Raw genomic sequence first — 17,232 nt, forward strand, 5'->3', positions numbered from 1 at the left:
GTGAAAGTAGCATACAATTTGCTTTAAAAAACAATATTTCATGTGAAAAAAGAGCTTTCTAAGAACATTTTTAAAAATATAATTTTTTTAATAAGATTACTGTAAAAACATTGAGAATAACTCAGTACCAACCCAAGTTACGATTTTGTATTTTTTTCTTATCACAAGTTTACTTTTTTTTTAAAAAAAGAACAAACGAAAAATTATAATTAAAGGTGGAAAACTGTTTTCAGATAAGACGCTGGGGACTAATTTTAATTAAATGGCAAAGGAAACACCTGAATGCTGCTCAAAAAACAAGCGTCTCTAACCGTAGAGTTAATGTGCTAGAAAAACGTGCATGAGTTAAAAACAAAACAAGAAAATAAAGAAAAATCTTATACAACCAAAAAAGATAAGAAGAGAAAAATTAGTACAAAGAATGCCTCCAGGCTGAAGATCTACCCTTAAATTCAGCTTGCGAAGCAAAAAAAGAAAAAAAAAGACTGAAAGAAGAATAAAACAATTCCTCTCGCATCTGCATAAAGTGGACTTTGCTTTCTCTTTGGACAGTCAGAAAGAAGAAGACGACCAAAGAAAGAAAGAACTAAAAAAGTTGAGATGAGAGAAGAAAGTAGAGCCGATTGAGGCCCCGGGGCCTCCCGCCCCCATTAATCACGGCCAGCTGCGGGTGACGCGGCCCTCATTTGCATAACTTCTCATCCTCCCTACCCTCTTCCTCATCCACCTCTGTCACACGAGTCCTCTTTTCTAGAAGCAGGCAATGGAAAAATCGAATTCGACCTTCCACTTTTTCTTACGTGCACCCCCAAGGGACCAACCATTCTTTGCACTTTCTCAAAAGATATCTGTCCAGTGCAGATATAGCCATTTTGGAATCATCTTCGTGGATAAGAGTGTAACAGAATGTGTGATTCTCTCATTGAGCGCACATTATGCAACAAGGTAATTATGCAACAAAGTATATTATACAACAAAGTAAAGCGGAACTTTAAAACTAGCCTAATTTAGACTCAAAAAGTTATATAAAAAGTTTATATAGATATTAAGTTAGATTAATGATCTTTATTAAAAATATTTCGGACAACTATATTAAAAACACTAAAAAAAACTATTCGTCTAATTAAGCAGTTGATATTAAATCGAAATAGATAATGACTACGTGAACGAGCATTATTTTCAAGCAAATATTAGAATCTTTAATTATCATTAAAGGAAATTAAACACGCTTTAAAGTTTGGCTCAGCTTTCTTTACATTTAATTGTAACCATACATATTAAAAACCATTTATACTTGCTTAAAAAATTCTGCAAGATAAGTAAGACTACAACCTTAAATCATACTCGTTTTATTATGGACATAAATATATCTTTTCCTTGATTGCGGAATACTATAATGAACAGAAAAAAAAATGTTTAACCAAAAATATTATTAAAGTCGAAGCAAATTTGCATGATATTCTGATTCAAATGACCTTATAGTTAAAGTAAAGGAAAAAAACTTCCTTGAGGATTTAGACTGTACTGTAGGTGTTAGTTTAAAACACTGATATTATCGCGGTACAAGCTTGAACTGATTTTTCTGAGAGAGAATTAGATAATTAAAAAAAAAGATACTTCTTCTCGATATTGTGATGAACAGTAAAAAGGTTCAACTTAAAATCTTATTAAGGTTCCGCGTGGTATTGTGATTCAAAGTAACTCACTGTTAGAAAATCTTTCTTGAGAATTTAGTCGCTGGCTTATGTTCTGCTGGTGTTTTTGATTGAAAATGCCGATTTAAATTTTGGTACAAGCTGAAACTAATTTTTATGAGAGGAAAAACGTTTTTAAAAAAAGTAGATACTTTTACACGATATTCTTGATGAACGGTAATTAAGTTTACAACCAAAGTTTCAGCAAATCTGCATGGTACTGTGATTCAAAGTACCTCACTGTTAGAAATCTTCCTTGAGGATTCAGCCATTGGATTATGATCGGCTGGTGTTGTCAGTTTAAAATACGGATACCAATCTTGGTATCCGGTCTTGACTGAATTAACTTTTCTGAGAGGGAATCGGTTCAAAAAAGAAGACACTTATTTACAGGATGTTTTTATGGGCAGAAACAAGGTTCAACTTGAAATCTTATTTACATTGTAACTGATTTGCACGGCATTTGGGACTAAAAGTACTTTACAGTTAGAAACGTGAAAGATATTACTAAATGAAAAATAAATACCTCAAAATTAAAGATCTGGTACAGATTACTAAGAAAGTAGACCCGAAATGTATTAATATTTACTAAAGGTTAAATTTTTGATTAAATTTGTATTTGATATAGAAGTAAAAAGTTCGAATATTTTTTATAATAAAATAATCCAAATCTGATTTCTAAATACAATGTTTGTAGAAAACACTAAGCTCTCACGAAGAGTCGTCCAGACGTCTCGCTAGTCTACTGGTCTAGTAGACACATAGGCATATTATAACTCAACTACTCATTTGCTACTTTATCTTATGTCTTCGCGTAAAGGTATTTATTACTGTTTTTCTAATTATTTAACTACTCTGTTCGTTTTAACACATTAAGTAATCGATCAATTCAATGAATTAGATAGATTAATATGTTCTTCTTTGAAGCTCTGTAATTATTAACAAACATGTCTCATCTCTGAGACTAAATTAACATAAGTTTAAACCTCATACATGAACTAATAAGTAGTTTATATAATGGTTGTGATACCTTAGTGTGTATGATTTATTGAAACTCGGTTATTAAATGTAAAAAGTGCTGTTTTAGAATTTTAAAAATAACCTCTAAGTTAAAAACGTCTTTTGGTTATAGTTTTTCAATCTTATTTAATAAACTATTCAGGGAGGACTCTAAGTTTAATTTTTCAAATAAATACAATCAAATTTTTGGTAACTATAAAGTATCTTATGAGGATATTTTTTGTATGAATTATGTAACGGTTATCAAGAGTATTTATGTTATTTACGGCTAACAAATCTTCAGAATTTAAGCATTTACAAGTGATCTGATACCATTTAGGAACACTAACTCTGGGCCGATTTGGATATGATCACTGGTATTGAGTATTTGATAAAAAACAAAAATGACTTATAATGGTAAACGAACATAGCAGATTACTTACCTGATGAACCATTGTACTATCCCACATTATTTTGACTCAAATATCAGTTTTTAAAAAGTTTAATTAGGAGAGATGTAGTATTTTGTTCAGTGACTGGCAGAAGGGTATAGATGCCATGGGCGAACTCGATCAGATGATTCTGGAAAAAGAAGTTTAATAATGTAAACAGGGGGGTAAAATAACAAAATGGAAATTCATTTTTAAAAAAATTTTAAGGCTACAGAACGATATTTTTTATGTAACCTAGAAACATAATGGTCTAACAAAGTTTTCTATATTTGTCGGTTTCTTTTTATTGACCGGAAAATCACATGGTAGGATCCAGTTTTCCCACACAAATTTTCATATTGATTTGGTTGTCATCAGCATAAAATTGATATAAGTCATAAAGGTACTGCTTTTCTAGTAATATTTTTACATTCCTAATTTAAAGGTACTGTTATTATTACGTTTTTGATTTTCTTTGTTTTCTAAATTAAGTACTAATAATAATTAAAATAATAATAATAATTCGAATAATAATAGTAATTCAAATAATAATAATAATAATTCAAATAATAATAATAATTCAAATAATAATAATAATTCAAATAATAATAATAATTCAAATAATAATAATAATTCAAATAATAATAATAATTCAAATAATAATAATAATTCAAATAGTAATAATAATTCAAATAATAATAATAATTTATTATTATTATTATTTGAATAACGTAATTTTACGTAAAGATAAAGTTTTTTAAATCGGTGTCTGATCTTATTCACCATTTTACAATTATTATTTTTGGGTGTAAATTACATTAATATACTATTATGAATTACGGCTGAAGAGATTCGTTAAACTATTTTTAGAACTTGACTTTCAGCTTCATGCACAAAGTGATGAATGCAAAAATTGTATTTATAATACACATTCATTCATTTGGTAAGCAAAAATTTTAAATAACAGTTGTAAACTCACTTAATTTGTTATAACAATATATGTTTAACTTTATTTGTTTTTTTAAAAAATGATTACTTAAAAAAATGATTTATGTTCACTAATAGATCTCAATACTATCATAAGGTAAATATTTGGAAGTGGGAAGTGGCAGCATAAGTTTCTTTTTACTACATATATTTTTGACTGAATAATTTCAACTGTTTTATACCAAGAAACAGCAATTATTGCGAAGCAATCTTCAGGGTCGGTGAACGTTAGCGAATAGGGGGCTTAGCCCCTTAGTAAATTTATAAAAATCTAAATTCGATACATGAAAATGTAAACGTAAATTATTCGGTGGTAGAAAATGTATTACTTCTAAGAGTCTAAATTTTCCTAGCTGTAAAAAATTTTTACATTTTAATGACCTAAAACTTAATTATTAAAGAAGCTCTAAAATCATAATTTATTCTTCATACAGTATGTTGCATAAGCGAATGTATTAACATAGTCTAAAAATTTAGTTTGATATAAAAATGATTTTAAATAGATAAAATGTTTTTGTGCCTTAGTCGTTTATTAGATGCCTCCTTTTGCTAGATGCTCGAGGCTGTTGCTCCTTCGCTTAGTCTCTGTACTAAATTACAAACATAACTTTTAAAAACTGTGTAAAACAAACTTTTAAAAATTGTATACAAATAACTTTTAATACATTTTGAATTGTTATACGCACCAGAATTTACAATACTGCACTGAGAAAAAAAGTATGTTTAAAACTACCAGAATATGGTAAAATTTACCAGGAATGAAATTTACCAGAATATGGCAAATTTGCCATTTTCTGGCACAATGGGAATTCTAAAAAGCTCTGAAATTTTTAGTGAAACGCTTTGGTAATGATTTTTACATAATTAGAAATAAAATATGACTTATATTATGTGCTAAAATTTAGTAAACGTGCTAAAATTTTGTAAATTTATCACTGTGCCGTACAGCATGGCATAAAAATAATTTATTCAGTTAAATTTACTTTTCAGTTTTGTATTTTTTAATAAATGTGTTGTAATAAAAAACTATAATTTTGAAAAGAAGAATTTCTGGTAAATCGTTACCATATGAACAGAAAAATTACCAAATTAAGGGTTTAAATACCGTATATTTTGGTTTCATGATCCAAAATTATGTTGTTGTTTTTTTTACCAGAAATGTCATAACCATACAGTTCGGTAATTCTACTAGAATTCGCGATCGCAACGAACTATAGGGGGCGTTGTTGTATGAGACTAATACCTGCGATTTCTATATGAACAGTCATTCAGTTACTCTAGAGACGTCGTTAATGTAGCACGTAGCATTGCAACGTTCCTTCTTTATTGTGGCTAATTAAATTTAAAAAAGAAAAATGCTTGATATTCTTTCTTATGCAAACGAAAACAAAATGGTATCTCTTTTTATTAGAGCAGGAATATCCAAAACACATCTGAAAAATATTTGTACATTAACAGAAAAAAATATGTATATTCTTATAAGAGTTAAAACCTAATGCCCGAGAAATAGTTTTACTAAATTTAATGATATAACATGAAAGGCCCATTTAAACTTTACATTCTATAGTTTTAAGAATCATATTACTTCAAAAATTAAATGAACAGAAAGTATACATAAGCCTCATAATTTAATAAAATTTAATTTTGTAAACAAAGTTTTTTGACAACAATTTTTATCAAAAAATTTCAAGTTTCAATAAAAATCATTATTTAGAAACTAAGAAACGTAAAATGAAGAATGCTGACGAAACAAAAACAAAAAAACAATTCTTTTTTGTCGCCATTTTTAGTGCTACAAAAATTCGTCTTTGGGATTTGCCAAAAACAAAACAAGATGCAATTTTATTTTTTCAGGAGGAAAATATTTTACCGAAAAAACGAAAATGTACCAATTCCCACAACATAAAACTTTATCTTGGTAAACGTACGTTTTGGAAATGTTATTTCATTTGGAATCTTATTTATCAGAGTTCATATGGCGATATGATTGTTTTGAATCTATGCTAAACTCTATATCGGCTCATTTTCCACCGAAATCCGATTGACTATTTTGATTTTAAATAAAGTGTTTTATTTTATGAATTGTCGCAAAAATTTTAAGTGTAGATTAGCGGCACTTAAAAACCGCCAAATCTGTAGCGGTGGTGGCGTTAATACGTAAGTACCGAATTTTTATTCCATACTTTTCTGAGTCATATTACTTCAAACATTGGAATATACAAAAAGTATACATAAACACATAATATTATACCATTTAATTTTTCAAAAGAAGTATTTTGAGAACAATTTTTATCAAAAAATTATAAACTAAAAAACGGAAAATAACGAATTCTTAGGATAAAAAAACGATTTTAAGAATTTTTTACATTGAAATAAAAACTTTCATATTGTTTCTTTTTTTATTATTCTTATAGTTCTTAATCAGACGTAAAAAACCATTCTGTAGAGAACCATCATCAAATGAAAAAAAAATATTTACAAGCAAATTTTTTATGGTAAAAATCATTGCATTTACCTGATTTATAATTCCCGGAGAATTCCAAAATGATGAGTTCATTGCTTGAAAACTTTATTCTCAAATAATAGATACATAGTTTATCCCTTCATTACTTTTAGATAACATACTACACAGCAAAATTTTATAATTGATATTAATTTGAATATGTAGCTGAAAACAGAATAGCTAAATTCTAGTTGAACTTATTCTTTAAAAACTAAAAAATACTTACCAAGAAAATGATTAAAATTAATTGAGAATCAGCACAAATGGCACTATTTCAAGTAACTTGGATAATTTTTTATTGTTGTTTTCCGAATTATATGGATACAGAAATATATACTATTCTATAACGAAGAAGAATATGCTATAACTATTACAATTCTGTATGTTCTGAATTCATATTTATTCACTGGAATGACGAAAGCAATGTTGACTTCACTTTAATTCGTAATGAATTGAAGACAGAAGAAATGCATTTTACCTTAATACACACATCTGTAACAGTATCCGAAATCGGAAGTCATCAGTTGCAAGTTTGTTGATAATAGAAATTAAAAATTATTGAGGAATTTTTCTTCAAACGTTTGGCGTGTTCTGTTCCTGAAAGATTTACTAATATTCTGGAGATTTTTTTTAAGTTCTTCGGCCTTTTCCTTTGGGAAATTTTGTTTCTTATTTGCTGCTAAAAAATGGCGTCTGATTCTGTCAATGATTTCGATGGAACTAAATGAAAACGTGATAAATTAATGTCTGATATTTACAGGCTCCCGCTAGACGGCGTACTCAAGCGTTGCGATCGCGAATTCTTTACTTCTTGTGATCAATTTAAGAATTACATTTTAGAGATTTATAATTATTCAGATTTATAATTATTAAGGTGAACACATGCAAGAAATTGATTGCAGTACTAGGAAATTTTTGTTAAAAAAACCAAGTTAAAAAAAGTAATGAGTGTAATCAATTTAGCTATAATTTTAAAGTATTGCTTACGTAAAAATTTAAAACAACATATCCTTTAATAAAAATAATATTACATATTATTACACTGTAAAATTCTGAATCAAATTAGAGTAAAAAGCACCAGCACCTTGAGTACCGGTACTTTTTACTGTGAAATCAATTTTTACCGGAACATGTTACGGAACAAGGAATCTGATATACCGTAATTTTTACAATAATAATTTTTGTAACTTCACGGAATTACTCTAGTTAAATAAATATTACTATAAAAATTACGATACAATATTTTACGATAAAAATGAATTTTGCGATAAAATAGATTTTACGGATAATGCACCCGAAGAGGCAGGACTTTATACCCTTATTGGATCTGTATTTTTTTCAGTGTATATCTAGCTATACAATGTTTCATTTTTACTGTAACAATTGGTATTTTAATTTTAAAATCCAATAAATTCAAATATCCATTTTAATCACTCTCTTTAATGTAAATGTAATATAAATGAAATTTCAAAAATGAATAGATTAATTTTATTTATACAATACTTAAGTATGCTTTTTTTACAAACCTACGAAAATCTAAATAATCCTTTTAGTAGTTTAATTAGGGAAAATATACTTAACTATATATCTCTTAGTCCCAAAAACAATTTTGCGTCATATACAGAAGTTTTCGAACATTTCAAGCGAAATTTATATTTTAATTTTATTTTGTTTTATATCTCTAATATTATTTCCTATATCTAGTCAGATGTGGCAGTATTTTTGATCGAGATAGACAGAATTTGCCACTTAATAAAATAAATGTCTGTGAAATATATCACTGATTTACATCATTCATACTTTTATGGGAAACAATGTCTGAGTTTCATGAGAATTCTTGTATGATCGAACATCATCTTTTCCAGTTTTCTCTTATTTTCTTGGATTTTATTTCTCTCATTTTGATTCTATGTTTATTTATTATTTATACCTAGATTGCGTTAGTTCTCTTTGGGTATGAAATTATTTGATATTGAATTCAACCAACTGCTTTTCTTTAGACCTTAGATATTTTATCAATCATTTTAAAGTTGATAAACAATTGCTACGTATACATGGTTTTTTTTTGTACTTGTTAAATTCAACGCATTTGATTCAATACTAACATATAAGAGTAACATTGTAACTTAACACAAAGGGAACTACTTCGTAAAAATGTACGTATTTTTAATTTTTCATCTGAAATATTTCATTTGTAAATAGTAGTCAAAATAAAAAAGGGACCAAGTTTGATATCATTAGAAATACAGCAACGATAGGCGTATTAAGATTCAGTGAAGGTAAGAGAAGAACACGTAAATTGCAAATATCTGATTAACAAGTTAACATGTTAGCATTTAAATTAAATGTAAAGTCATGCTAAGAAAGATGCATTCGGAACAAAACAATGCAAAGTAGTACAAATTTTAGTAGCAGAATCGGACTAAATGTTGCACAAATGTCACGAGTCATAACTCTTCAATTACGACTTTAACAGCAACAATGGGTTCACTTTTAAGATCATATTGGTTGCTTTCCCTGGGTCTTGGCGTCCCAATATTGATGTAGGTTGTTCATTGCAGAATTTCCTCACAATTGTTTGTCTTAGTCAGCGTTCTTTGAGAGTTTTTAAAATTGCAAATATTTTCGCAGAAGTTAATTCATAATATACAGTAACCAAAGAAATATATTTATTAAGTTATTTTAATTCGTTTTAAATTTATTTATTAAAAAGTAAACTATTTTTAAAATTTTTTTTTTTTTAAATTTTCATCTAGAAATTTTAAATTTTTTGCATGAATAAAAAAAATTAGTTAAAAATTAATAAATATAGTGAAAGTTTATCCAAAAGTATTTTGAAGAAAACAACTTAAAATTGTAAAGTTTAGAAAATAGCATTCTTAGGAGCCTCTCCTTAACTCTAATGAACACTCTTAATTCAAAACAGCAAGATTTGTGGGTTTTTTCAGATGTCAGTCTTTTTTTCTTTTTTTTCGATGAACCTAAACTAGCCAAAACCTTCCATGTGTGATTAGAACAATCGCTATAATCAATATTCTGAATTAATTTTAAAGTTCTCTATAACATCAACTAATAATTTTGCATTATTTTTTATGTTCCAAAATAGACTAAATAATCATGCAGTTAATTTAGCACAATTAATGGCAGCGATATTCATCGGTGTTGTTGCTGACATCGATCCCCGTTTCATACATGTTCAGAAAAAAACAAAAATGAAAAAAAGAGAGATTTAAGCTTAGTGTTTTCAGCTTTCTTTTAATTTTCTGTTTTGGATGCAATTTTGAGTAATTTTTTATTTTCTGGATAATTTTTTTTTCGTCTCACTATAAAAAGCAAAAGCAAACGACACATCTGCTATTCTGTGCTCTTCTTTTTTATCTGTCCCTTGTTCTGCTTACATTAGTGGAAAAAAACTTGAATAAAGCATAGGATTTCCTCTGTAATTAGCTGAAATTACTCTGCTTAAATTTTAATTGGTCTGCTTTCCACCCTAAAAAAAGGGGGATAAACTATCAGCACAAAGAAACACGACGGTAGAGAAAAAAGACGAGAGAAAAAAATTGGACTGCATAGCACTGTTTGAACTTTTCCTTCTTTCATATGCTTAAAACTTTTGGAGCAGCAAACAAAACAATTTTTCTATCTCGGTTCTTCTTTTATCTCGAATAAATAAGAAGAAAAAATTTGAATAAAAAAATGCCCAAAATATTAGAAAATATGATTACAATCCTACTTTGGGTCTGTTTTAGACTTGTTTTTCGAAATTACCAAGAATAGTTTTTATCTTCTTTTTTTTTATCTTCTTTTCTCGCAGACGACAATTTTAAAAACTACAGCAAAAAGTTAAGCGGCTTTTTTTTACTGAATTTTAGTGACTTTTTGGAATTCTTCATCAACTGGATAATCTTTTTTTCAAGCAAAGAAAAATTTGTTTGTTTAATGGTTTTTTGTTAGGATTTAAAAAGTTAAAATTGTCCTCTTTAAATTTGAAGTAAAATAAATTTCTGTGTAAAATTATTTCGATTTTTTTTCAATTCGTATACAAACTAAGTTAAAACATTTTGAATAATGGTCGTAGTTACGTCTCGTATACGATTTCGTTTAAGGTATTAACGTAAGACTAGTTCATCCAAAATCATATGCTAAATAATACGTCTAAGTCTGACGAGTTAGTAAGTAAAACATAGTACTATGAAGTTGTTAAAATAGTTACGAACAATTAAATTGTACTAAGTCTGAATACCATTTATAGTTAAGTCTGAAATTTCAAATAACTTTATTCGCAGAAATTACTCAATTTTTTTTTAATTAATGTGATATTAAAGGACTCATAATCATTTTCATAAATAATTAAACGCAAATGTATTTTTTATGTAACACAAAGATCGCTTTAATTTTACAGTGCTTATCAATAGTTTAAATTTGCATTGTTTTGCAAAACAAGTATGATTACATTGAAATTATTTGAATAAATTTCTATGATTTAATACATTTGAGTACAAATTTAGGTTTTATTTCACGGATTAAATTTCGGAAAATAGGGTTTAAATACTTGATATAATTTTATATACTCAAACTAATATTTATTTCATGCGGGGAAAAAAGTGTATCAATGTATCCAAAAAACTATACTTTTTACACTTTAAATTGTATACTTTGTGCTACTTATTATTAAATCTAAATAATGTGAATAAAGCACGAATAATGGCAACAAAAAAAAAAATCAGAAGTACTTTATTCTGTTCTGTAAACAAGAATCTTTTTAGTATCGAAACACGGAATTACATTTTGTTGCTCTGTTTTTCTTGTTTAGAAAATCAAAACTGAAGCATGTCTACTTTTGTGGCATTGTGTGTGTTTTATTTACATTACATTCGAACTCGCTTATAACGAGCACGAAAGTGACAGCAATATTTGCTCGTTTCAACCGAGTGATCGTAAAAAAAATGGGTTCGAGGAAATATCATAAAAGTTCATACACACGTACTAAATTAGAAACATAGTACTTAAGTATTTTTTTTTTATTTCTGAACAGTACAATTGAAAGAAGTTAATTTGCTTTGAACTGTCTTATTGTCTCTTTGTTGTATTGCTGTTTTTAATGATATTTTTTCACGTAAGACTCATAGCCCGAAAAACATCGTCGACATCAAAAAGGAATTCGTTAACCCGAAAAACATCAAAAAGGAATTCGTCGACCCGAAAATTGTCGAAATGGAATTTATCAATGAAGGGGATTGGCTGAGCTGTAAACTTAGAATTCAATAGAAATTAAATGAATCACAAAAATATTGCTCGCTAAAACCAGGATTTACTCGTTATAAGCTGGCTTATACTCCAATAGACAACATCAACATTATACCAACCAAATATTTCCTATTTCTACGTTAAATCCGGATTCTCTTTAAATCAGGACTCGTTATAAGTAAGATCTTGTGTATTTAGATTCATTTGTATGTTTCTATGTATTTCTTTCATATGATAATTCCAATTTGCAAAGCTGATTTTTACTTGCTAAACTTTTAAGCAGCAACATATATTTTGTTTTATCGCGGACGGTGAACAGACGATACATATACAGAATATATATGCTTCTTGCTGTAAATCTACATAACCTTTGTTATCTTAATAACCAATAATGTTTGTCAATCTTTATTACCAAACTAGCAGCAGTGTATTTTTTAAATTGATGTAGAAAATAAGACAACCGAGATTCAAGTTCCGATACTGGATCTCTTGTGCATAGGATTTATTGATAAAATCAGGGTTAACGTAATTAAAACCAGTTTTAAATTATATGTAAATTTGAAGGTACCTCAAGAATTGCTTCATAATTATGTAGCAAGACTTAATAAAGTAGAAAGACGCGTGCTTTAATCTAGTCTCTTCTACATAATCATACAATATATATTAATATGAGTAACTGTAATTTTTTTTCATTATAGTCAAACATTTTAAACAAGCAATTCTTTCTATTTTTAAAGTTGTTTTTTCCTATGTAAGAAATAAATAATGCTTTATAACGTAAAAAATTATTTTAATTTAGACAAGCCATTCTTCCATTTTATGCCATTTATAAAATGAATAAATATCATAGAATTAAATTTTTTTTTATTGACGCCTGGTGACTGAGCGGTAGCGCTTCGCGCTCTCCTGCCGCAGGTCTTGGGTTCGATCCTCAGGCCGGGCAAGGTTGACTCCGCCTTTCATCCCTTCAGTGGGTCGATAAAATGAGTAGCAAGCGTGCTTGGGAACTAAACATAGGGGTGTTCCGATTTCGGCTGACCACCTAACCGGAACATCTGCTCCGGCACCCCAGATCCCAAGGTCAAGAAAACTGAGATGGGCACAGTAGGCTTTGGTACTCTATGGACGGTCGCACCACTGAGTTTAGTTTAATTTTTTTTTATTATCAATGGAAAAAAATTAAAAATTAAACTTTTTGTCACTTTTTAATTTATTTAAAATTGACTGTAAACCAAAGGATGGTACTTTTTTAAGATGATTATTTCTGCTTCAATCGTAATAACTATCATCATACATGCAGGTAAAAAGAAACAAAATCCATTTCTCAATTATTTCATTATTATTATTCATTTCGAAAAATCAAGATTGAAATTTTAATTTTGCGAGATTAAAAATAAACTGCAGCTATTTTCCTAATTTATTGCCGACATATGACTTCTCTAGAAATTAACGATATATTTTTACAAGCAAAGATGAAAATAACAACCTTAAATAAAATACAAAACGAAAGTTTCCGATTTCAGTAAGTTCATTATTTTTACTCTGTCATATCATATTAATGTCGAGATAAATAAAAAAATAAAGAATATTTATGTTACAAGTATTTATTAAATTGACTCCACTGAATATTTATACCTAGCGAGAAATTCTTCACTTACGAAATAAACAAATTCGAATAAATATTCAAATACTTATTCTTGCTTCATTCTCAAATAACATTTTTGCATTTCAGCAAAAGCAAAAAAATAAAATTAAGTAGGAAAAATATGACACTAGAAAAGAATTTACTCCGATATTGATTTATCAAGTCAATGGCCGTACGTGCTTTGGATGTTTTCATCATTACTGCGCATGCTCCATCGGAGAAAAGATCGTCAGGCGCTTTTAAAACAATTTTATTCAATCCATAGTCATTAACTGTAACCACTTTTGCTAATTTAAAGTTTATGGTTGTCGACCGAAAAACTGGGTAATTAGTTTAATTCGCCTTCTGACCCGTGCTTCACAATTGAATTTAAATGAATTGACGATAGAATAAATTTATTAAAGCTTCGCGTGGAAAAGTTGTTGTTACTACTTTTTCGGAAAAATATTCATTCAACACGAAAGTGCGTCAATGGGTGAAAATTTTATTTTTATGATCGTTTGCAGTTTCTTTTTACGATGACCTTGCGTTTTCGAAAAAGCCCCGACTTCTTTATTTCGATGTTTTATTCTTTAATGTTTTAGTATCTTCAACACGTTTTAAAAGAAATTTGTTGCGATTTTCTTAATTCTTTTAATGATTATAAAATTAACTAGTTGTTTCGTAACGAGAGTTTTAATTTGTTTACGTTTCGAATTAAAAAAAATCTAAAATCGATTTTATTTTTATTTTTGTTAAAAAAAATTTATCAAGAAACAATTAAAAAATTTCATTTCTTTCAGTTTAATTTATTTTATATTCTCATCCATACTGATGCATGACGATACTAGAAGTTTTTATTATCTCGATATATCTTCAGAAAATATCAGAATTTTGTAACATATTGCTACATTTTACTATTTCAAATAATTTACATACTATTTGCTTCGAATTATTTTTCATCGCCAAATGAAATTTATCAAACTTATTATAATAACGTATTCCAAAATTGTCGTTATTTCTCCCAACATTATGGTTTTCGATATTCATAATTAACTACATAATTATCGCATATTAAATCATATCGTGGTATTATCGTATTTGATTTATATCGTGTTTGATAATTTTCGTACCTTCGAAATTTATCGTACTATGATGTAACACAATATATAATGATAAAAGATTTTTAAATATCGAAATCACAATATTTCAGAAATATCAATAATTTACAATATATCACTTAGTTCATACCTTATTCACAGAGTGTATCGTTTTTAAGAATTTTTGAATTTTTCTCTCCTTTTTGACATTAAAATTTTTAAAAAATTGCAAGCTTTTTGAAAAAGCATTTGTTGATTAAAAATTTTCATAGCAGCTATATTAAAAATTTTTTTAACCTAATTAGTTTATTTGAATTGAAATTCAATTAATTAGTTTCCTTGAAATTTGGCAATTTAATTTTTTTATAAATCAATTAACAAATGATCTATTTCTATTTTATAAATAAATAAGCTTGGGTAGTTTGTTTAAATGAACGAATATTTGTGAATATGCCATAACAGTGATGATGAAATTTTTGCACACAAACGATGAAATCAGTACATTAACAAAAATTATATGCTGATAAATAATTTTTTCAGCATATAATTTTTCAAATGTTCCTCTAAATGTTTATTTTCTATATTATTAATCTAAAGGGATATGTATTTTTTATTTATTCATTTAATTATTTTTTGTTGATTGTATTGACTTTTGCATCAGTAGAAGAGTAAAAAGGTATAAAATTAAATGTGTCTTAATTTTTTTTAATAATATTGTTATTATTTCAAGAGTTACAATTTTATCCTTAATGTTTCATAACTCGAGCGTAAGCATTTTCTTTACGTTTAAAAAATACTTTTTATTGATTCATATTACGCAATCGATCTTCTGAGACCGAGGTTCATATAAATAAGACCGAACCGGAAAAAAAAATTTATTGTAGAGCAAGGTTTAAGTAATAATCTTAATACTACTAAAATAGCATTATAAATCGACGATTCGCCGAATTTTCGTCTTTGTCAACAATAAATCAATAATCGTACTTGCAAAAGTATTAGTTGTGGGAAGATTATTTAAAAGAGTCTCTATTATATTATATGCACATTTACAAAAGATATGTTCTCCCAATCTCGAAGCTCGTTCAAAATTCACGTGAACACAAATAGCACCACTGCTAAATACTTCAATTTTTATCTTATAAGATTTGCTGGCACGTTAAACATGTAACCTTTGAAATAAAATGTTATTCTCGTGAGTATGCACGGTCTGAAATGAAATGCCCTTATACAAATATGTAATATCTCATCGGTATTGGAACAATAAAATAATTTACATATAAATCATTTTTTAGCACTACGTCTGACGCATGCTTACTACACAGGAACACGAATAATATCTCTGCTGAAAATTTTAATTTTTTACTTCCTAGACCTGCAGACACTTAAAGTGTTTAGCATTTAAATGCAATGCTTCACTCGTAGAGTACGCATAAAGAAAGTTTTAGACTGGAAGGCTCTAACACAAATAATCTTTCATCGGCACTGGGATGGCAGAATTATTTTACATTAACTCTTTGTTTACCGCGTTTAGCATGATGTATGTCATTCTGGTCCACTTATTGTACCAGCCGTACCCAAAAAGTTAAAATTGCTTTAGCCCAACGTACCAACAATTCGTTATAAATTCACATGAGTACCGATTGCGTCAATGTTTGAAGTTAGGAATTTTATCTTTAACTCTAGAAAGATTTAAACTTAGTATATACCTATATTGCCCAAAAGCAGTCAAAATGACTGGATTGTAAAAGAATAAATACTGTGTAAAGAAATTTGTTAATTTTTAATATTTTTGATATTATTTTCAGTTATATAACAAGTTATTAGTAAATATTAACAATAAAAAAATTATATGTTGAACGAAATTCTAAGATAATGTGTCATTATATACATCATTGTTTTTCTAATTGAAATTAAAAGCAGTCAAAATGACTTCCTTAGGCAATCTAGTGTTAAAGATGTGCTGACAACGCTGAATGCTGCACCTGTTTGAATAAATATAAATTTCGATAACAGATATAAGGAAATTTAGAGATACAAATTTTAAGTTTTTATTTATTAAATTTCTCTTCTGAACGACGATAGTAAGATTATTTACATCTAAATCATCTTTCTGGAGATGACGGACGTCCACCACGTGCGTACCTCTTTTTATTCCCCATCCTCTTGAAATACATTTCATTCTGTTACTCAATGATAAAATCCTCCTTCCTCCCACACCAAGTCTTTTCATCTTCCTAAACTGTGGGATTCAGAACTTTGACAGCCAACCTGATTGATGATTGTGTGCAAAAAAAGGGGGAGAGGGTGGTGGGGGAGTAATGTAGGCCAGGAGGGGGAAAGTTATTTCATTTTTATATGCTGTCTACCATAAAATTGTTCCTGACCTTGAGAGTGAAGACACCGAAATGGAAAACTTTTAACAAATAACAATAAAAAAGTGATTTTTGTTGTCTCCTCTCCATTATTGCAAATAATCGGCTTTCGAAATATTGTAGTTACTTAAAGGCTCATTATGAGTCTGACTTTTTGTTTAAAAAAATTTTTGTGAGAGCTTATCTGAAGTTCTTCGAAAAAGCAGTTTATTCTAAATTTCAATTCTCAGTAACAGTGAAGAAGGAAAAAAAAAGGTTTTCAACCAAAAGCAATT

General features: G+C 28.2%; 1 protein-coding gene and 1 long non-coding RNA gene across 2 annotated transcripts in view; one reads left to right on the forward strand and one right to left on the reverse strand.

Annotated features, from left to right (window-relative positions):
- LOC107438740 (uncharacterized) overlaps window positions 1–17,232 on the forward strand; it is a 150,181-nt gene that overhangs the window by 64,280 nt on the left and 68,669 nt on the right. The window lies entirely within an intron of this gene.
- The window catches only part of LOC139425288 (uncharacterized), a 109,534-nt gene continuing 95,438 nt past the window's right edge, over window positions 3,137–17,232 (reverse strand). The window contains exon 3 of the long non-coding RNA XR_015432544.1: window positions 3,137–3,275. This is a non-coding gene — a long non-coding RNA (uncharacterized LOC139425288). The remainder of the gene's footprint in view (window positions 3,276–17,232) is intronic.

The sequence above is a fragment of the Parasteatoda tepidariorum genome, chromosome 3 (assembly GCF_982258835.1).
Source record: "Parasteatoda tepidariorum strain Cologne lab strain chromosome 3, Ptep-v5.0, whole genome shotgun sequence".
NCBI lineage: Eukaryota > Metazoa > Arthropoda > Arachnida > Araneae > Theridiidae > Parasteatoda > Parasteatoda tepidariorum.